Source organism: Tiliqua scincoides, chromosome 5, assembly GCF_035046505.1.
Source record: "Tiliqua scincoides isolate rTilSci1 chromosome 5, rTilSci1.hap2, whole genome shotgun sequence".
Lineage (NCBI taxonomy): Eukaryota > Metazoa > Chordata > Lepidosauria > Squamata > Scincidae > Tiliqua > Tiliqua scincoides.
The window spans coordinates 17,083,739-17,107,127 of record NC_089825.1 but is presented as its reverse complement, the minus strand read 5'-3'; the positions used below and the strand labels follow the sequence as shown (position 1 = coordinate 17,107,127).

The 23,389-nt window shown below is 40.8% G+C and overlaps 1 protein-coding gene across 9 annotated transcripts in view; it reads left to right on the top strand.

The window, feature by feature from the left end:
• The window catches only part of SVIL (supervillin), a 109,405-nt gene that overhangs the window by 2,535 nt on the left and 83,481 nt on the right, over positions 1 to 23,389 (top strand). The gene's annotated exons all lie outside the window — the stretch shown is intronic.

Sequence of the window (23,389 nt, the reverse complement as noted above, 5' to 3'; positions counted from 1 at the left end):
TGCTTCCTAGGATAGATTTCAAGGCACATTTTGTCTATGTTTTATGAATGAAATATTTCCTAACACCGAAAGGAATGGCAGCACCCCACTATCACAGCTTCAGTTGTTTTGCAACATTAAGAAATTTTGGAACTGTATTAAAACAAACATTTTAAGATTATTTTTTCCTAACTTTTTTAAAAAATTGGCTGCTTGCCTTGTTTCCCCCTTTCTGATAAGTAATATATTTTATTCTACCTATTTCCTCAAATTCCAGGTTCTTGATGTGTCCCGTCCCTCCCCGATGTTGGTTTAACTTTATTGTGGCCTTGGGGTATCTCTCGCTGTCTGTCAGTTTTTTCAATACTATCAATATTTTCAGTAAGCTGTATTGTAGCACTTTGTATAGTAAGCACAGTATAGCAGGTGAAAAATAGGTAGAGGCTTCCATTATGCCTGTAGTTTTAAATGAAATTTCTGGATCTGCTGGGACAGACTTTACCTTGAGGGGACATACAGTACTTGATTTTTTTAACCATGAATGTATAAAAGCTTTTAATAGCTATTCTCAGTAAGTACCCCCCCCCATTCCAGTTGTTTACAATAATTAACAATGTCCGGTGTGTCAGTTTCTTCATGATTACACTGTAGTTACATTTTTTTCTTTGTTCAGTTCATTCATGTTTCCTAATTTTAGAATGTGAAACTGCAAGAGCCTCCTATATTGGGAACATATTTAAAAAAAAAAAAAACCAAAGGATTTAGTTTGTGCAACTTTCTCTCTGCTGAAAATGTTTCTTTTTTCCTTTCCATCCTGTCATTCCAAAGTCTATCGTCTTTCCCTAGAATAGATTTTATTTTTGCTTCTTCTCTTCCTTTTTGCATGTCCTATCTATTTTGGAGCTGCAATAAGAAATTGAATTAAATGCTAGGATTGAGAGTTTTTGATAGTGGAACAGGATTTGAAGCAATGACAAGCTAGGCCTCTTGTAACAGCTGATCTGATCCTTCTGCATTTCAAGAGCTATTTATGGTAGATTAGCTGGTATCAAAGCTCTACTGTTCAGCCCATAAAAGGTTGGTCCTGTGTGAAGTTACCACACTGCGTTTGGCTTTAGTCCTCTAAGGTTGGAGACCCTGTGGCTGTCTGTGGAAGAATCCTAATGATGGATGGGAACACTGAACTGGGGGACTGCTTTATTGAGAATTTCAGGTGTCTGAGAACATTCAAAAGGAGATTTCTGCCAGTGACGTATTGCTCTGGTCTTTTAGCCCTTGGAATATAGCTCATGCACATGTACTCTGCCTGACACGTGCTCACCGTTGGAAATCACCTTTCTAGATTCATCTGATTCTGAATCATCTTGGCCTCAGCTGTACTTGCAAACTGTGCATACTAGTAAACTTGTGTGATGTGTCACTTCTGTTCTCTTAGCACCTGAATGCTTGTTGTTTTGGAGAGGAATTCTAGCTGAACTGAGAAGCATCTTCTGAGTTCCATCACTTACTGTTAGATAAAAGTAATTTTAGTAGGATATATTGTTTTTGCTTTCTTGTGAGGACTTTATTTTTCCTGTATCTACAAAGTCCCAAACCAGAGTAGGATTTTTTCTTAAACCCAAGAGTATGATGTAAGTAACATCTCTTTTCCTTAAGTGTTTGACAGCAAAAATGTTCAAAGCCACTGGTTTGAGAATGTTTGAGACTTTGTCAGGTTGTGAAATGCAAGTGAATTTTTCTCTTGAGCCTGTGCATGTCAGTCATTCAAGGCATTTTGCATTTTTCTCCCCTTCCTGTTATTTTGCCTATGGGGTGATTTAATTTTACTGTGACTGGAAAGTTTGCCACTTAATGCCTCTTTGTGTGTAATGCGTGAAAATTAAATGTGAATGTGTTGGCCTGAAATACTCATGTGATATACCAGGATACAAGCATTGTGGGAAAATAGATTCTGGGAAATGAAAAATTATGCAAACTTTATTGAAGTGTATAAAATCAGTAGTTGATCTGAAGTAGGTTTCTCTCTGTTACCAATGAGTTTAATACTAGCTCATTTTTCCATTTTCTGTCTGTCCTCAGTATTTTTTGTGGCTCTTGAAATGACAGCTGGATCCACTACAATAATTGACACAGAAATACCAATTACCATCTTTTTTGGGGGGTGGGAGAGATAATAGTAGCAAACAGAACCCCTATATCTATTTATGGAACATAATATATTAACTGCAGCCTGGTTTTTGGCTATTGCTCTCTATGAATGGGTATAGTCACCTTTTCTGTGAGAGTCCTCATCAGCCTTTGTTCATTTAAAGGCAGGTAATATATTGTCAGCATGCAAATTTCACATGTAGTGGTGAATTGTGAGCTTTGACCTGGGAAGTTCCTAGTTCAGATTTTATCTCAGCCATGAGTTTACTAGATGCCCTTACACAAGCTGTCGTAATCCCCTCTTAAGCCCAAGTCCTCTTGTAGTATGGAAATTAATACCACTAGCCTGCCTTAGAGGGCTGATTGTAAGGATCTTGAGAGTAATATATGGGAAGCACTTCAGACATTTGAAATGTGCTATATAAATACTAAACCATTGTTAAATTCATGCTAATTGACTATTGTCACAATTCTGGAGGACAATTTGTAGTTAAAAGTAGAAGAAAACAGCCAGGCCTTCAAAAATAAATAAAAGTTAGTCAGTTTGAAAACAGCATTTATGGATAGAAGCAGTACTGAAAAGATGAAAAACACATAGGGAAAGATGTAGAATGTTGGGGAATTTCTGCAAGAGATCTTCTGTTCCAGTTCCCTATGTGCAAGCCTAGACAGATCACTAGTATTCACATGGATAAGTCTAGATAGGTTTCTAGTCTAGATGGCTTCTAACACATTTGCACAGCTCATTCTGCACTGAGATATTTCCTTCCCTTTCCAGCAATCGGGTGGCATTTGCACGTGTCCCTAGCAGTGCCGAAAACCACTTCAGTGTGGTGAAGTCTCATGGGGGGTGGTGCTCATGTATATGCGACTGCTACGAGGATGGGGCTAATGTTGGATCATTCCTACAAAAGTTCTGCCGTCTTCCTCAGGTGTAAACTCTCAAAGTTGGCCCTGCAAATGTTAATTGCACATGTGCCTATGCAGCTTGGGATCCCACCATGTACAAGTGGTGTCCATGCTGTGGACATCCATGTCAAGGGTGTTTAAATTTTGACTGAGTGGGCAGTTCTTATATTATCTTATTTTCAAGCAAATTGGGTAATGACAACTCATTCACCACTTTTCTAGACCCAGAATCTACTAGCTTAGCTGCCTTGGTTAAATAGCCTTCTATATTTCTGATCTTTCCATAGGAATTTTCTAAATTCATCCATGACCTCATTCTTAGGTTCTTAGGCTGACTGGCATCATTGTCATTGGTCAATATGTACCTTTTCCGTATTCTTTAAGTACTGCTTATATGCCAATTTCATATTTTATTTACTCAGTATAGTATTTTAGGCATAATAAGATTTCACAAGATGGCTGATAGACACATCATAAACATTTCGAAGAAATATAGTAATAGTTAGCTAACCAATTGGTTTTGAGACCAAAAAAACCATCATCAGAGCACTCTTCTTGAGACACTTGAGCTTGAATCCTATAAACCACTTGAGACACTCAAGCTTGAATCCTATAAACCAGTGGTATTCAAACTGGGGCGTCATGACACCCCAGCCTGTGGGTCCTGGCCTCTGCCCCCTTAAGGGGCGGGGGCAGCCAGGAAACGGGGGGAAGGCAGCAGATCGCGCTGCTCAGGGGGGGCTGCAGGGGCTTGGGTGCACTTGCCCAAGCCTCCTGCAGCCTCCCGGGGGTGTGGGAAGCCCTGCGCAACCTTCGGCAGGGCTCCCCAGGTCAGGAAAAGTGAAAGCGGAGCGATCGTGCCCTGCTCCGCAAAACTAGAAGTGGAGCACGATCGCTCCGCTTTCCCTTATGACGGGGCTGCAGGGACTGGGGTGCACCCTCCAATCCCTGCAGCAGTCGTCCCTGTGTGCAGGGAGCCCTGCACGAGTGCCTGGAGGGCGCCCCAGGTCAGGGAAAGGGAGAGTGGTGTGATCTTCTCTGCCTCCCCTGAGTGGTGCGATCCTGTGGATCGTGCCACTGCCTTCCCCCTGTCTCTTGGCTGCCCCTGCCCCTTAAGGGGTCAGCGGCCAGGACCCAGAGGCTGGGGCGTCATGACGCCCCAATTTGAATACCACTGCCTTAAAGTATAGGTAAAGGTGGCTCTTGTACAGTGTCTGGTCTCAAATCATTTTTTGAAATCAGCAGTAGTTCTAAAGCTAAATTCTGTGACCTGTTTGGGAACCAAATTTTAACTTCTCATATCTATCTTCTTAGCCTTTACTGAATATACTGTGCTCAGTCTTCTTGCAGCACTGGGTGACACCATCGGGGGGGGGGTTATAACAAAATGACTGCAGAAGGCTTATTGCACTCTAAGTCCTGCAAGGCTTGTCGCAGAGGAACAACCCTTCCACACCTCTAAGAACACCTGTGCACAGTGGGGTTGGGGCCAGGGCCACACCAGGTAACACCATTCATAGTGATGCCACTGGATCTATGGTGAAGTAAAATCTCTAATTCAGACTGTGTGAAGGAAGAAATAGTACTTGCTACCACTTACCCATCATAGAGGGAGGGAGTCCATATGTGTGTGTGATATATGTATGTATACACACCAAGTGATGCATTTTAAATTACCTTTGTAATTACCCCCTCCTGCATGCATAACCCCTCTTAACAATATCCAAACAGCAGTAAAGCTAATGTCATCACCATGGTAATATTGAGAGCCCAAACTTGTGGTCAAGAAAAAAATAATTCTAAATAGCATCCTTTCCATGGTGGTAAGAATATAATAATCAATGGTCGCACAGGCCTTGACTGCCATTGTCACTCCTCCTGATAGCTGGAGATAGTGCTGGTATGTGAAAAGAACTATTTTGGCTTTTCCACCTTAGTTTGGATTTCTGTGACATTATTGCAGCAGTCGGCAAAGGATGTAAGGTCGGAGATTGGGGAAGGTTGTCTTCATTGAGGTGGTAAAGATGCAATATATGAACTACTTTGAACAGGTCTATGACTGCTTCTGGTTTGGTGGTCATGTATGTTGCAACGATCCCAGTTATCCATGAGGTGGATCCAAACTCTCAGAGAGGTTAACACATTTGAGGTTCCTGCATAGCATGCACTTTCTAATCTGTGGACCCTGCAATTCACCATACATTCTTGCTTAACTGGGTTAGCAAGTAAAGGGAAGATTTAAGGACTGTATGCATCTCTTTCATTCTGTTCTGGTATGCATTTTTCCTAATTTGTCAGCTTTATGTATACAGAGTGCTTATAGTTGACATTATTTATAACTATTGGCACGATACTACTTTGCGACTGTACCGGTGTAGTAGGATCTCTATAACTGTTAATCTTCCAGAAGCATTGCTGGTGATGAAGAAACATTACCCTTAAATTCCTACACTTTCTCCCTGAAAGAGTCCACCTTCTTGCCAGACTGCAAGGCATAAGTTCTTCCTCTTAGCAGCAGGAGCAGGTAAGCTTTTTTTTTTTTTTTTTTTAAAGAAACTCCTCCCCACCTAATAACTGTTTAAATTGGATGAATATAATTTATTATAACTATTTGTAATGTGCATTGTTTCAATTGAAATCGGCTTTAGGCAAAGAATACAGTGGTAAATATATTCATCTTAGACTTCTGTAATACTGCAGAGTTTACATTTCAGTTTGGGCCTTGCATTTGTTGTATTAAACAGTGATGTTGAAATTAAAATTAGGAGAGTGCATTTTGAGTGTGGTTATAGCACACATTGGTTGTTTCCTGCAAAAGCAGCTGAGTTGTAGCAAACTTCTACCTTAGATCTGGAGACTTCATTGCATGGGGAGCAATTGACCCAGGCAATAGACTTGCAGCAGCTCCTTGGTCTCATCTCTAACCCAGTGATTTTCAACCTTTTTCATCTCATGGCACACTGAGAAGGTATTAAAATTGTCAAGGCAGTTGACAAGGCACACTGTACTGCCAGCAGGGGGCTCACATCCCCCCCATAGCTCTACTAATAAATGACCTTCCCCAAACTCCCACGGCACACCTGCAGACCATTCGCAGCACACCAGTGTGCCCCAGCACAGTGGTTGAAAATGGCTATTCTACGTAGAGTTGTCACCTTTGTTCTGTAGGCTAAGAACATAAGAAGAGCCCTGCTGGATCAGGCCAAAGGCCCATCTAGTCCAGCTTCCTGTATCTCACAGTGGCCCACCAAATGCTCCAGGGAGCACACAAGACAACAGACACAACCTGCATCCCGGTGCCCTCCCCTGCATCTGGCAATCAGAGGCAGTCTGCCTCTAAAACCAAGAGCTTGCACATACCTACTATGCCTTGTAACCTGTACATGATCTCTAAAACCCCAAGTAGATCTGGGGAGCTACAAAGCCTGAAGGGCCAGGGGGAGGAAGCGGCATATATCTGTTTGTCATGTAGCCTGCCCTCTTGTGTCACATTAATCTCTTTATGAAAAAAAATTTGAGTTTATCTAATATTTGTTAGGGGGACTGCCTCAGTGATGTCAGCTATGTCATCATTTGCTTATACAGTTAGAGCATATAGTGTCTGCCCTATACTTACAATTTTCCAAGTTTGATCTGAATTTGAGTTTAAAGTTTTTAAAAGTGCTGTGAACTTAGAGTATGAAGTCGTGTTTTGTGAAATTATATCATAAATGCTGCTGTTGCAAATTTGTTTGAGAAGCCCAAGCACTTGATAAATTATGCTGTTTGGCTAGAAATAGAAATGATTTGGCTGCCATATGAATTATTCAGTTCAGTTCTTTTGGACTGTAGATGGAAACTTAAAAGCTATTCATGTTGTAACTAGGACTGCTTGTGGTACTGAACTTTACAGAATAATGTGTCACAGGCTTTATATAGGTGCTGCAGTTGTGCCAATTCCCATCAGATTTTTTGTGTATCTGTTATAGCAGGCTGGATATGTCGGAACAAATGATCTGAACAAAGCTTAGACCTCCAGTGCCAACCCTTGGAGAGAAAAAAACACCTGAGACTCTCTGCTCTTTCCGGTGATAGTCTTGAGAATGCTGCTGTTGATTTAACCAAGAAAAAATGAAAGAGTGAAATAGGAGTAGATAAGCAAATGGCTTTGGGAGAAGTACTTTTCTCCTGTTAGCATGTTAAGTATCCTGATATCCAGCAGGGGGATTAAGAGGCATGTTGCATTTGACTTGCATTTCCGTTACTGATGTTAAAGCTTTGCAAGTGACTTGAATGGAAGTACCAGGCACAGACCTGTTACCATTTGGTAACGTTGAGTTGATGTCACAGGGTGTGTGTGTGTGTGTGTGTGTGTGTGTGTGTGTGTGTGTGTGTGTTTTATATCATTAGTTTCAGTAGATGAACATAAAATGCTATAGCCCAGTGGTTTCCAATCTTTTTAGAGGTCCTAGAGCAGGGGTCTCCAAACCCCAGCCCAGGGACCAGATGTGGCCCACGGTGAGCCTCTATCCGGCCCGCGGCCAACCTCTGATCCCCTAAGAGCCTCTGGCCCAGCTGACCAAACACAACCAGAGTTGTGCTTGTGGGGTGGGGGAATAGGGGTCTGTTTAAGTGTTTGCTTTGGGCTGTGTTGGCGTTTGGAGAAATCCTAGACATTTGAGCCCATATTTAATTATTTTTTCTCAGCTCTCGACACTGTGCCAGACATTTGATGCGGCCCTTCAGCTGAAAAGTTTAGAGACCCCTGCCCTACAGCAACATTTCTCAAACTGTGTGTCTGGACTCGCTTGGTGGGTCGTGAGCCAATTTCAGGTGGGTCACAAAGCATCTAGCTCAACCACTATGGAAGATCATCAAGGAGGAATATTTTTATCTATCTTAGGTTGAAATCCTACCTATACTTACCCAGGAGTAAGTCCAATTTACTGTCAATGTTAAAACCATATACATAGTAGTCTGTTAAAAGTACAGATGTGTAATATTTCCCCAAATGCAGTCACATACCGTGATAGCCTCAAGTCTAAGATATTAAAAATATAATATTTAAATGAATGGAGACCCACCTGAAATTGGCTCACGACCCACCTAATGGGTCCCGACCCACAGTCTGAGAAACACCTGTTGTAAAAATTTTCCTTTAATGCTAGTCTGTTTGCATTCCACACAACAGCTGAGTAATTGTATGTGAGGGAGGAAACTGGTGCTTCATAATGTCTTGGTAGAAAAGAGAATTGTTTGATTGGGAGGGATTTGGAGTCACTCAGGCAAGGCAGCTGAACACTGGGGTTTTAATTATCTCCTCTCACACATCAGTCACTACATGATCTTTTTTCTTTTTTAATTGACACTTCAAAGTTATAGCAGGCAGGAGAAGTCTAAATATTTGGCCATTTTTCATGTAACTGTAGAGACTTGTTTCCTCCAGTCACTTTGGTGTAGCCAGAGTGTTGTGGTTTGTGTAGAAATTGTCTTCTAAAAAAAGCACTGATTTTCAACATAAAGCATTTTTATGTTGGGTAGAGTAATGGAGGCAGCAGTACATGTATTACAGGCACCAAATGAATTTTTCATTTTTTCCAAGCTGTTGCTGCTTTGCATGTGACCAAATTGCAGCTAATTTATTTATTTTTCATACCGACCTTCCTCCAGAGAGCTCAGGGCAGTGTACACAGCTTCTCCCCTCCTTTTGTCCTCACAACAACCCTGTGAGGTAGGTGAGGCTGAGAGAAAGTGACTGGCCCATGGTCAACCAGAAAGCTTCATGGCTGAGGGGGGATTTGAACCTGGATCTTCCAGATCTAAGTCCACCTCTCAAACCACTTCACCACCCTGGCTCTTCAAGCTAAGCCCAGATGCTTGGTGTTGAATGTTCCAATGGACGGGGGGGGGGGGACCTCCTTAATTTGAGGGATGGCTTGAGCTGTTTTGCTGGTTCTAAGTCCAAACTAATTATAATTTACCAAACTAAGTGTAGTTTGGTAAATTACAAAACCTATCAATCTTAAATGTTTCAAAATGTGCCTTTTATAAGCTGTTAACAATAATGGCTGCTGAGCTCAGTTGTGCAGTTCTTTACATGTTCCATCTGCAGTAGTGAGACACATTCTTTGAAAGGTATTTTAAGTGCTGAAGACATGATTTGCATTCTGAAGGTTCTCCAGTGATAAGAGAGACTTCACTGCAGATGAAATCTAGTTGTTGCTTTTCGTATGGCAAGGGTATAAGTTTTCTATTTGTCAGATAGAAAAAATAGATGTTCTTCAAAACAGATTCTACCAATCACTAATGAAATAACTAATATTTGTAACTTCCTATAGTTATAAAATAATTCAAATAAGTGGGCGAAAATAGGAATGGGCCATAGCTCAATGGTAGAGGGCATGCTTTGCACACGTCTCAGGCTAAATCCCTGGTGTCTTCAAATGAAGACAAGATGTGACTGTGCATACCAAACAAAGCCACAACTGTGGAGCACACCAATCACTGCAGTGCACAGTTACCCTCCCTGGTGGCAGTGATGCTTCTTGCAAAAGTCCTACTCACAAACAAGTGCCTACTCATGGCACTTGCACAAACACCAAAATTAAAAAGAGTTTTAAAAGCCGTGGTATAGGCATTCCTGGCTTAGATGGCCCAATGGGCTGTCTTTTAATATAAAGTAGCTTCATGTGTTCAGCTGTGATGATGCTTCAAATGATTTGCAACACAGCATTTCCTTAATGGATTTGGAAGAAGAAAAAGACTGTTAGTCTGCTCTGTTAATAAACAAGGCAGTGTAAAATTATTTTGCAACTGAAACTTTTTGATAAATAGACAAGTACAGTCTCTTTATGCAGTAATCCTTAGAAGATGGCAATATGATGTACTGTATGAACATGACTGGTTGTAGTGAACATGAAAGAACTAGAAAAGTAGGGATTTAAAAACTATAAATGTTGGCTCGCATCCAGCTGGCCAATACACACCTAAACTCCCCAGAGTTTAAAAGTAACAGGAATTTGGCAAAAAGCCTTCTAAAGGGGAAAGAAGCCCATCAAAAGTGCTATATTTTCCCCAATTACTCTTTTTGAAAAAGCTCCTGCATCAAATCTCCAAACTGCTCCAGGGTAGGTGAAAGAGAAATCTGGAATCCTTCCATAAAGGAAAGTTTGAGAGAAATGCATGTGCAAGAGCCATCTGCCTCTTGGATTTTGGTTTATAAATTGAGTCATGCATTTAAATGCACAGATGTTGTTAACCTTGGTCATAGTATACCCCACTGGGTAAAGTACTGATCCAGTAGAAGGGGACACATGCTCAAATGAACAAGGACACCATGATTTTAAAAAAAATTGCAAGAAAGTAGGTTATCAAGGTACACATCAGAAGATACAGATAGGCCTTCCACAAATAAATGAACCATTGCAAGTAAAAATCTTGGCAATTAAAGTCATGGCAATTAAAATGTGCAATGACTGCACGAATGTTGGAGAGATGAATTTACAACATGCCCAAATTGAAATATAAGACAATCCTTAATCATGAATGATCCTCAATAGCCATAAATTAAATTCTTAACAGCTGGTGCCCTACTCTATCTCCATGCTTCTTATCTGACCTACGCTTCTTTCTGCATGATCTGCTTACATAGCTCTTTATGTTTCTGTTGATTTCATAGCGACCTGGAAATCCTGCAGGATAATCTCGTAATGACTTTTATCTATGGTTGTGATGGCCTCCCACTATCATAGAGGATCACAGGAAACAAAGCACTGAAAAAGGAACATGAGAGGAAAGAGTGTAGACAAGTCTTGCAATCTTGACAAATAACTGGAGAGCTGTTCCTTCAAAGCTTTGATCACTTCAGGAGGCTTGTTCCCAGCACTTTTGTTGTCCTTTTGTGTGCCCTTTTACCTCTTCTTTCTTCAGTTTATTTGCTGGTGTAGATGTGAAGAAGACCCAAAATTTCATGCTTAGCATTTTAATTGTGAATTGCTCACATGTTCCCTTTTGACCCTTGTTTCGTTCCTTGAAGTCTGAGGCAAGCTGAGCAGCTTGGTGTTGCACCTTGACATTTTTGCAGGTATAGCTGATACTTCTTTAGAAGATGAATCTTTCTTATTGGCAGGTGTTCACCAAACCTTGTAATGTGAAATATCTCTAACTGAAGCTTTCCAATAGCAGTTATGGCATTGTTCTGCAGTTCACAGAATTCAACAACTGTGGTTCATTTCAACTGACCTTTTGGTTCTTCACAGAATTCTGTCTTTGATCTTGAACTCAGACCTCCTCAATGGTTAATGGAGCCATAGTGTACTTGTGAGAACAACTTGCTGAGTAAGAAGTCTCTAAAGTACCAGAATTTATTAAAATGCAAAAAGGTGGGGGGCTTGATTGGTTCATTCTGTTTGAATAATCAGATAAATGGAGCAAAAACACATGAGGGAGAGGGAAATCTATCTACTCCTATTTTTTTTCCCCTCTTCTGCAGTGAAGGTGCACTGTGGGCTGTGGAGTTAGTGACTCAGTCAAGGCTTCATTTCTGACCCTGGAACTATGAGGATTGTAAGCTGTTAGGGCAGCCATATGCTGCGTGAAAGTCTTGGCATGTCACCTACTCTGGGTCCAATGGTGGAGTTTATTGCATTCCTCCTGATAAGTTACAAGTAATTGAAGTAGTTCTTGGCAGAAAAATTCAAGCCCAAAAGGAATTATTTGCACACATGGTAAATCACTTAAATATGGCTTTATTGTCCAAAGATGAGAATGAAATTGAAGCATCTGTCCAATAAAATTATTTGGGTGAGATCATTCTTCAGTCATACATCCCTGCCTTAAATTGCTTCTTGCTTGTTGACTTTCCTGCACTAAATGGATGTCAGTGTAGGAAAACTGTCGTATGTGGAAATAGCCTTTTATTTCCCCATGTTCCAACTGTACTTGGACATGCTTGTCATAGAGGCTGAGTTGTGGACTGGGACTTCCCTTCCAAGGGACTTCCCTTGAACTCAGTAGATGGCCTTGGGCAAGCCCCTCCCCCCATCCTTGGCTTTCCAGCTGCATTATGGGGATAAAAATACTTGCTTATTGTTATATGGTAGCTGAAAGGACAACAGCAAGATATATGCAAATTCTTGTACAGTTGGTCCTCAGTATCTTTGGGGGGTCCATTACCAGACCCCCCCACACACACACAGATACTGAAACCTGTGAATAATCGAGTTCATGGGTCAAAGCCATCAGAGGACCTCCAGACATGACCAGAAGTGCCTTTCAGAAGCCTCCAGGAGGCCTTCTGAGGTGCTTTGGCTGTAGACCCCGAAATTACACTGTCGCCTTCCTTCTGAGAGTCCCCTGTTGGTGTTGCATCAAACATTCCCACTCCCTTTAACCCAGAAGCCAGTGTGCCTTCAAGAAACCAGCTTTTTTGGTTGGTTGTTCAGTCTCTCTCTCTCTCTCTCTCTCTCTCTCAGTGAAACAAACCTTGATCAATCCTAGGCTACTTCAGATCACCTGAATGAATTACATGATATTAACTTCCTGTTTGGACCTTGTCTTGTTGTTAAATAGGTTTAAGAAGTCAGAGCAGAAAGATTGCTTTAATAGTCTTGCAGCTGTTCATTCTTTTTATGGCGTACATTGCATTTCATCTTCAGTGTAAGATCTTTTTAACAGTGGCTGTTTTATTTTTGATGTGTATGGCACCACTGTTGGAAACCCTCTTAGAACTATTAAAATGCAAAGAAAATCTTCCATTATTGCTCAGAATAGGTGTCCTTCTAAAACCCTGCCTTTGTTCAACTTCTGTCTTTTGGGTTCCTCTTCAGGGGTTCTGCTTGATTGGTTTCTGTTCATTCGAGGATTCTAGTTATTGTGCTGTGCCTGTAGACTCTCATCATGAATGAGTTTCCATTGGTGTTGCCTCGGCATCTTGTCCTGTTTGTTTTAAAAAGAGATTTCAAAGGCCAATATTTTGAAAAAGCAAGGCTTAGTACTTGTATACGCTGGCCATCCAATTATGTGCCTCATGTAAGTAGATGGTGCCACCCTCAGTCACCATTTTCTGCCCCATTAAAGCTGTGCCTTGTTGATTAAGGTCTTATTAATTCATCCAAAGCTGGTTCTGGCCTGTAGGGGGCATTTTGTGAACACATTGCCTCTCAACAACCTGACTACATGTGTGGAATGATTGCAATTAGCATCCTTTGATACTAGGTAGCCACAGTGTGTTCTACCCATACTCATTAGCCTATTAATTTTATAACAAAATGTGTGGTTGGGAAACTGAATGGCAGCAACAGTAGTGGTAGGGATCAAGGAAAGATGACAAGCAGAAGATGGGTGGGGTGTATTAGAGGTGTGGGTCAGTTCCATCCAAACCTGATCTGACCCTTCATGCTGTCCACTGTGTTAAGTTACTCCAGTACCAACCCTGGCAAAGAAGAGTGAGCTGGTTTGATCACTGCAGCATCCTAAATATACCAAGTGCTCTCACTGCTGATCTTGCATAGATGCACCATTAATAATCTTTAGAATGACGGCAGCTAGCAAATTTTAAAATAACTTTAGAACCAGTCAAATCTGGGATGAGCTGATGACAGAAGCTGAAGTGACAGTTGAAAGCCTGCCTTGTGGATATGGAGCAAGTGAAATCATCAGGCTTGGGATGCAGTGAAAGGACCCAACAGTCCATTGGGCAAGGCCTCCCCCACACACACACTGTTATCGGATCTGGGCCTTAGCTTTACCATGGCCTGCCTGCCCTCTTGGGATGCAACAAACCAAAGTTGTGTTAGCTTTAAGTTCTTTAATGTTTAAGAGTTTTATATTTATAGTCTTCCAACATGTATCTTTTAAACTGCTTTGAAGAAAACTTGGAAAAGTAGAAGTTACGTAAAGATCTTGCCCTAATAGATTAGGAAATGTTGAGGAAACTTTTAATATTGGCATTTTAATATTTGCATACTTTCATCTCATTAATGTTGAGCTATGTATATTTGGGCAGGTGCCTTCCGTTTATGGCATGTGTATTTATATGTAATATGCATCCTGCTTTAAGCAAGTTTAAAAAGAAAAAAGTATTTTGAAGAAAGGATAATTCTTGGAAATTAGGTGTATCTGTTATGTACAAGATCGAATTGGACTATGTCATAGCACTGTACAGCATGGTGAGGGGTTTACAAATCTGTTTCACTCTTTTGAACCTGTTAAGATTGCAAAACATTTGTGCACAGTGCATTGTCCTTTTCCCTTCTCCAGGCTACACATTGTTTATCGGAAGTTTTCCTATGACTTGACATAAAACTTTCTATAGCTGTTGACAAGGGATAGCAGAGCACTCTCTGACTGCCAAAAGGTAGTCTGTCAGTTGCTTACAAGGTAAACACTGCATGACCTATAAGCCAGCCAGTCAACTTGCACATTGCCTTATTAGGTAAGCAGCTGGGAATGATGTCTGGGGACAGAATTGCCGGATGGCAAACTGAGCATCCATCTGAGAGAGACACAGCCCAACCCCCAAGACATGCAGCCCGGTAGATGGGCACTGTGCTGAATCTTCTCTTTTTGTTTGTATTTTAGTTAAACATGGAATTTCATCTTGCAGGAGTAAAAAACTAGACTGAAACAATCCACCTAAATATCTCCTGAATTAGAAAGTAGCTGAATTGCTTTTCTATCACTGTATCTAGAGGGGCAAGTTGGATTGTGCACATTTGCATCATAAATTGCGCTAATATTAGCAGCAATGCATTTTTTTCATTGTTGTCTTTGTAAGTGCTCATTTATTTTGATCTGGATTTATAATTTGTTTAAAATATGCGTATATTACCCACCTTATCATCTAAAAAAAACTAAGAAGCCCAAGGTGGCTTACAACAGTTAAAAACTCAGCAGTTTCAAATAAAAAACAAATAAGAATAAACAATAAAGTCGCATCATAAGGGCTATAACAAAAATCAAATTAAAAGAAGAAAGACAAACCAAAAGATGCAACTGGGGGGGGAAAGCTTGGTGAAGTAAAAAGTCTTCATTTCCCATTGGAAGGACACCAGGGAGAGGGTTGTTCTGTTAGAGCAGGGGTGTCCAAAGTTTTTGGCAGGAGGGCCACATCGTCTCTCTGACACTGTGTCGGGGGCCGGGGAAAAAAAGAATTAATTTACATTTAAAATGTGAATAAATTTGCATAAGTTTACATAAATGAATATATTAAAGATGAACTTCTATGAATCATTGAAGGTCTTGCAATATCTCAAGGCCTATAAAAGGCCTTGCACAAAGCAAGGCTGGCCTTTCCTTTGCTGCCGCTACTGCATTACAGACATGAAACAGCAAGCAGTGGAGGGAGCCCTCATTCCACAGCTCACGCAAGAGGTCAAACAGTTGCCCTCACGCTGAGAGCAGGTGCATTGGGCCAGTGCGGGCTTCAACAAATCTCCGGAGGGCCAGAGGCTCACTGGAGACTGGAGACTCTGAGGGCTGCATTGAGAGGCTTTGAGGGCCGCAAGTGGCCCCTGGGCCGGGGTTTGGGCACTCCGTGTTAGAGGGTGTTCCAGAGTTATAGTTACACTATGGTGAAGGCTGTCTCCCTCATTGCAATCAACCTTGCTTCAGATAGCAACAGCACATGTAGGAGGTCCACCCCAGGTAACCAGGGGGTGGTCTCGTATGGAAGAGTCGGTCCTTCAGATTCAGTGACCCTGAGCTATCAAGGGTGTTAAAGGTCATCATCAGCATCTAGAATTGTGTCCAGAATTGAGCCAGCAGCCAGTGAAGCCTTAGGAGCAGCAGCTCAACTGAGTCAACCACCAAGCCCCTATGACCCCACAGGTTTCCACATTCTGCACTAGTTGCAGTTTCTGGACCGCCTTCAGGGACTTGAAAATGACACCAATCAGACTCATTTTTGTGAAGGATTTCCAATTGACTCAGAAGTAACACTCTTGAAATAATCCAGTCAGGTGAATAAGACTTCCACTCCAGCGAAAGGTTGGTTGGTTGCCTCATGTTATCATGCCCCATGTAGCTGGATCCAGTTTATTTGGATTATCTATAAAGGCATTTTAATAACTTTTTTTAAGATATTGCATTCTGCTTACTTTTAGCATAGGTTGCTTTGCACTTATTTTTAAAGAGTATATTCATTCTTTGGAGCTGCTTTGCATCCATTAAGAGCAGGTTTTAGATCGGGGAGAAAAACATTGAAGACAAAAACCGCATATATCATTTTATATATTAAAAATGTACTGTTGAAACTGCGGCGTATGCCTGGGGACATGTGTATGGAGGACAATCTGTTTTTCCATGGTGGAGAGGGAGGCCCCTTTGAAATAGAATCTGGAAAGCAGCAAAGATTCTGGGATATAATACAGAGTCAGATCCTTTTCCCCAAAGGAAGGGAGCATGTGCGTAAATCAGAGTAGAAGGGGCTAGGTGTGTTTAACACATCTGGCAGTTACAATGTGCAGTTTTTAAACTATGGTGTGCGCATGTCACACATCCTGGACAAATGCTTTGTGTTTTGATCCTCATCTGTGACCTGTTCTGTGACAAAATTCTTGTTGCGCATGGCTATATCCCCAATTTCAGTGTGTTCCAAAGTAGACTGAATTATTGCATAACGATAGATGTGACTGAATGAAAGTAAAATGGATTAAGCATGTTCGTCTCTAGATGGATGATCTCATGACAGGAAACATTATACCAGTTTGGAAGCTTGCATAAATAACATCCACTAGGAAAAACAGTGTACTGCTTGCAAATGTTCTCTGGAGGGGCTGGGAAGGAGGAGGAAGCTGTCTGATGTTATCTGCCCAAAATATATTTTATGTTTGACAGACACTATTCACTCTAAGGTGATTGGATGCTTTGGGTTAAGTGACATGCCCCCCTCCCCATGCATAGCTGTTGCTTGAAAATACACTGTCCCTGCTGAGTTCCAACCTGACAGCTCAGTTTGAGGGTGCTTCGTATGCCTGCTGGGTGAGCTGAGCTCAGCACTGATAGGCATTTAGTATGCGGTTGCAACCAGGGACAAATAGAAACTGATAGTGAAAACTTTACCGATGGCAACAGTTAATGATAAGTTCATTGTATCATGATTGCATCTCTATTTTTGGGTATCCATCACAAATTGTACAATAACCTGTCCAGATGTTGATCAGATTTGAAAAGAAGACTTCATGCTGGCTAGCGATTTCGTCTTGGATAGATTTGGAATAGAATATCCATATTTTCATAACAGAAACAAGGGTGTGGCAGTTATATGTAAGCATAGATATGATAATGTATTGATGCACCACTGAGCTAAACATGGCTCATATTTGGCAGACAGGACTGTTTTGAAGTAGAAAATAGCAGCATGGTGGAATATTCATCATGGTCCTGCCCTCCCTGTATAGGTTTCTTTCCAGAAAACGTCAAATAAGCTTTTACAAAAAAAAACACCAAACTTTTCCCACCTGATTTTTCAGCTGTTTGTTATCCTGCAAAGGCTGTAGTCCTATATTGTAGCCTAAAAGTAAGTTCTCTTGAACTCAGACTTCGTATTTAGAGACTGCCACAATTAGAAGTGTGTTGCCAGTATCCTTTCATGCACGTTGATGCTCTTTCATGCTTTCTGTAACCCTGATTTAGCCTTTTCTGGTTGTAACACAAAGTGACAACCAGGAAACCAGAACACGACCCAGCAGTGCACATACCTATATTCCATCTCCCTGAGAATAGATTCAGTCAGAGTTGTTGCTCGAGCAATGAGTCCCTATTGATGTTAATGGAGTGATGTGCTGGGAAACACGTTACTTCTGTGATTTTGTAGACATTTGTACCCCTTCCTCCTTTCTTCCTCTAGCAAATGCTATGCATGTGCTCCTCCTCCTGAAGGCCCATTTGGTGGCAGTGTGAGATTATTTCTAAGAAGGCAACATCATGGGATTTTCATCTATGCTAGATCTATGCAAGAATTTCAAGGAAACCTAATATGGCTTTTTTATTTCAGCTAGTTAATCCTGACACTTGAGAAGGCAGGGGATTTAAGATTAAATACCTGAGCTAGGAAGTTTAAAATGAAGAAATTTCCTCCCCTCCTGTTAGTATCAGTCTCTATGTACATGGGATTTTGCTCTTAAAATGCACCATTTCTTGATATATGGCAATGAAAGGAACATTGGGGGATGTTCAACTGATATAGAACCATTCAGCGTCGTTCAGCTGATGTAGAACCATTCAGTATTAGCAGCTGTATTTTGGAGTTTCATTGTACATTTTCTGACACTGTTTTTAACATAAGAACAGTCGTTTCCCCCCACCATCTGCGGGGGATAGGTTCCTTCTGCTACTGCAGATACCAAAAACTGTAGATAGCAGCAAACCCTACTCAAATTCCTTCTCATAAGGCTCATAACTCGCCTCTCTTCATGTGCATACATTTTGCAAAAGGAAGATTTTTTTTATTCCTTTCATTTGGAAAAGGAAACACGGTGAGAACTTTCATTGTATGAAGCTGAGCTGGAAATGACTACAACAATTAGGTGAATTGTGTCCTTAGATATTTGATTAGATATTTGATTAGAGCCATTAGATATTTGATTTTCTCTGTAAACCGCTTTGTGAACTTTTTGTTGAAAAGCAGTATATAAATACTGTTGTTGTTGTTGTTGTCCTACCAAATTGAGCAGGTACGCTTTTGAAATCAATGCAGCCCCCAACACTCTCCTTCTCAAGTGTCAGACATGAGCCATTTTGCTCACACATTGTCTGAGCTGTTTTAGTATTTTCTTATTCTGTAGTGGAGCAAATATTTAGCATAATGATAATCAGCAGCAGCCATCCTCTTAGAGAGCAAACTGGTTAGCTGTTCTGTTTAAGCAGATGCTGCAGAGGAACATTCTGTTTAGGAATATTCAATTTATTCTTCGCTTTTGAGAAGAATAAAAAGAATTTAATTTTTTTTCTAGCAGAAAAAGTGGTAGATATTTAATTGCTGGAATATAAATACAGTAGAACCTCCAAAGTTGACCACCTCCTTAAGTTGACCTAATTTTCACAGTATGGACAGGCACTGCATATACACTGTGGGAGACCAACCTCTCCATATTGACCACCGCCGTAAGTTGTATCTTGACCACGTCGACCATTGCACAGAGTATTAATTTACCCTCCGTAAGTTGTGCACTGAATGCGATACTGTGGGGCTGTGTTGTGTCTGGTTTGTCCCATCTTGGAAAAGCAAGAAGCCACACGACAATCCCTCTCCTATGCCTGCTAGCGTGTACGCAAAAGGATTTTTACAGGTGGGCACAATGCACACAGCCGACAGACCTGCGCCGGCTGCCGATTGTACCTGGACATGTACCAAGTTGTGAGGGACATGAGGTTGCTTGTGCATAGTGAAACCACTGTCCTTTCACTTTGGTTCCCATCACCAGTGCATTACTTTACACTTATATTGAAACACAACTGCTATTTTGCTGCCTATTTTCTCGGTTTGGAGAGATCCTTCTGGAGCACTTCACAATCTCTTCTGGTCTTCACCACTCAGAAAAGTTTAGTGTCATCCACAAACTTGTCCACCTCCCTGCCTGTTTCCAGGTCATTTATGAAGATGTTGAAAAGCACCAGTCCCAGGACAGATCCTTGAGGCACTCCACTTTCCACCTCTCTCCACCTTTTTTGTCAATTGCCTATTGACACCCACTCTGTTTCCTGGTCCTCAACCAGTTCCCAATCCATGAGAGGACCTGTCCTCTAATTCCCTGACTATGGAGTTTTCTCAACAGCTTTTAGTGAGGGACCATATCAAACACCTTCTGGTATTTAGTGAATCTGAGGAGACCCAGTGGAGGCCAGGCAGCCTAAGTAAAAACGTTTTTAGCTGTTGGGGCTATGTAACATGCTACATGCTACGGGCTGGCAAGGGATAACATTGGTCTGCCTGTCTGCTACGAAACCAAGTATATTTTTAACTTACAATTTTTTTAAGCTTATGAATTTTCAGGGGTTTTTTAAAACACTGATTGTGGGCTGTTTATTCTGTCTCTTGATATAGATATAGATGATATAAATAGTAAGCATCACAAGAGGATTAATTCTCATTTATATTTGCAATAAAACTTTTTAAAAATCCAATCTAAATAATAACTTGGCCTTACATTTGTTGTCCTGGGAGCTAAACATGATAACTCGTATTTAAATGCCTTTTTTCCCCCCATATGTTGACCACTCCCTATATTGACCAATTCCTCCAGTCCCTTGTGTGGTCAACTTAAAGAGGTTCTACTGTAGTCATTTTGCTGTCACTTTGAGATAGTAATATTCTGAGCCTCCCCATCACTATTGTCCAATCTGTTTTAGCATTCATGTGCCTAATTTCTGCTTGTAATCTGATTACTATCTTGAGCTGCTCCAGTTTGCAGCCTATTGCTATGCATTTACCGTACTCCCTGGGACGTGATAGCCTGACAGCTCCAGTCCTGTGCTATGAAAAATCTCTACACAATATTGCTAAGACAGGCCTAGGGCTGTGGCTGGTTGAGAACTAGCTGCTATTGCAGTTTTCTCGTTTGCTCAGTCCCTTTGTTTTGTGCAACCATGTTCCGAAATCCTTGGATCTCCAGCTATTTGAGAAATGTTCAGTACTTGGAAGAACAAGGTAAGAGTTCCAAGTGCATAGAAAATAATATTATTGATTGCAATCTAAATTCAAATTTATCAAGGTTTTTTTCCCCGATCTCAAAAATATTTGCTGTTTCGGTATTTGGTATTCACTGGCGTCTAGTCTTATTGTTTCCTCAAAGGACGCTCTTTTAAAAAAATCCGATTAGATGAATCTTCTAATTAGCTTAGCTGGCAGTTGAATTAAGGCCTTGTAGGTATACTGGGGGGACCAGTAACAGTACTATCATGGAATGTTGTGGTTAATGGCTATAGCATTTTTAAGCATATAGCATTCATATGTTAAGTAGAGACTTGCTTTTTTTTCTTAATGGAAGCACAGTGAACAGTTGAACTGGGAAGCAAGCACATTATTTTCTGCTTTTTAAGAGATAGACCTTGAAATCTGTGCATGAATATTTGAATTGCTCTCTAATGAGGACTCTTACAAATACAATTGTAATTTTGCAACTGTTTAAAGCGTAGACTAATGTATTGATACTTAAGCAACAACTAGTCAGTATTTTTGAGGGATTATTGGATGTACTTTTTAAATAAACCAGCAGAATATCTTGTAACCTTTCTGGGAGAGTCTAAAAAGAATGCTTCAAACTTCATTTACCATCTATGCCATTTAATGCATGATAATTCAGCAACTTCTTTTCTCTCTTTTCAAACTTTTATAACAGTTACTGACTAAAAGAAATAGTATCACTAAGAAACTTATGAAACTTAGGGCACAATCCTAACCAGGTTTACTCAGATGTAAGTCCTATTTTGCTCAATGGGGCTTACTCTCAGGAAAGTGTGGTTAGGATTGCAGCCTTATTGGGACAAGATGTCATAGTGAATTGAGCATTTCTGAATTGCCTTAGGCAAACAGTTGCCAATATTCAAGCTGTTCTGGCCATTGTACATTTTAAAATACAGTTTGATACCTCATGGGGTAATGGAGTTTATCACATTTGTCTTCTCTTCTTGGGTCAATTTTTTCTCCTCCATATCTCAGGTTGTGAGAGCCTCTCCTGTTTTGACTGGAGACAGGGAGGAATTTTCCTTGTGGTCTACTACTCATGGGGGAAAGATTTCCATGCCAAAAGCTGTGTTGGGTTATACACCATTTAGAATTACTATAAATGTTTATGCATGCCTGGTTTTAATTTAACCAAAGTCGTATACTGCTAGAGAATTATTAACAGCTGCTCTTTGCAATATACAAATCTATTCTTCCTAAAGGTCATTTTTTTATTAAGATATGGAATTTCAAATAGAGTGATGGTAAATGTTTTGGCTTTCAATGCTTGATTTCCCCCCCCCCCCCCAAGTAGCTTCTTCACAGTAGGATTTATTATCCATTTGTAAGTAACTGGATAGCATCATAGGGGAAAAATGGGAAATATTGTGAAGCCAACTTGGAGAATGATGTTTACTTGCTGACAAGATTTCTGAAACACCATATTGTTACTGTCTAGAACAATTAACCTGAAACAATGTTTTATTGATTGTCCTCCCCTCGCCTCCCAAATCTTCATATAATCTCTTTTTAAAAAGTAAGTACCCTGGGTTGTGGGGGAAAGCATCCCTCATTTTGAGGTATCATATTTTTAAAGAGCTTCATCAAAATGTTCTAGACCATTTTTTCTAAGTCATTTGACAGTATCTGAAGGACTTGCCACGGGACTGAGAGTGCTAGATGCAAAATAGTTGTCACTCAGCACAGTACTTGTAGCTTCACCTGTGGTTTGCAAGTTGGCTGCAGCTGAGAAAACTGTCATATTTCTGCCACTGCTTTCTCTCCTATATTGGCTGTCCTAATCTGTCTACCTTCTTAGTCTGTATCTGCACAGGGGAATTTATTGAGTCTCTGATTCAATACATCTGTGACAGTTCTGCTGATGTTAGCTAGCACATTAAAACATTCCAAGTGAATTTGGGGGTCAGCATATGCGGCAGCATCTACAAACAGGAATATTGCCAAATCCCTGTGCAGACTGATACTTCCTTTGTGTAGTGCCTTCTGCACTTCCAGTTTGGTATTGTTGCTCCGTACTTAAATAATATACACAGTTACTGTATGTACACTGGTATTATAATTTTCTGCAGCATATGCACAACGTTTGAATGACATACCAATGTCTTAAAAAATAAAAATAAAAACCACAATCACCTGGGAATGCTGTCTTGTGATCCCCAGCCTCTATGTAGATGGCTATGTCTTAAACCTATGTTAATATTCCACATATTTGCTTGGAGAATTGTGCAATATTGTACTCATAGCAGTCATGCCTGCTGCGTAAAAGGACAGCATCCACAGTTCCCTTTCTTAGGTGCAAGGAAACTGGATATTCCCATTAGTGTACTAAACAACCAAACAATATAACATGAACATGGCTTTGAGTGACACTATGCTTTCAAACTGGTTTGGGACCCCTGCTTTGGGGTTCACAAGATATCTGGTGGAACAAGTTAGAATGGCCAGCTTCTTCTGGAAGGCCTACAACTAATAACCACAGTTTTCTCACTCTATCTCTGAATGGGAACTCTATAGGCAGCGGAAGGAAAAAGGAGTTCCTTGAGAAGTTTTTTTTTATTAAAACCTAGAGCCAGGTGTCCACAAATATCCTCTAGGCTTACTAGCCAAGAATCAATCTGTTCCTGAACACCCTTGCCTTCACTGGCATCCTTTCAGAAATCTCCAAAACATGCCCATGTTCTTGCAGCTCTC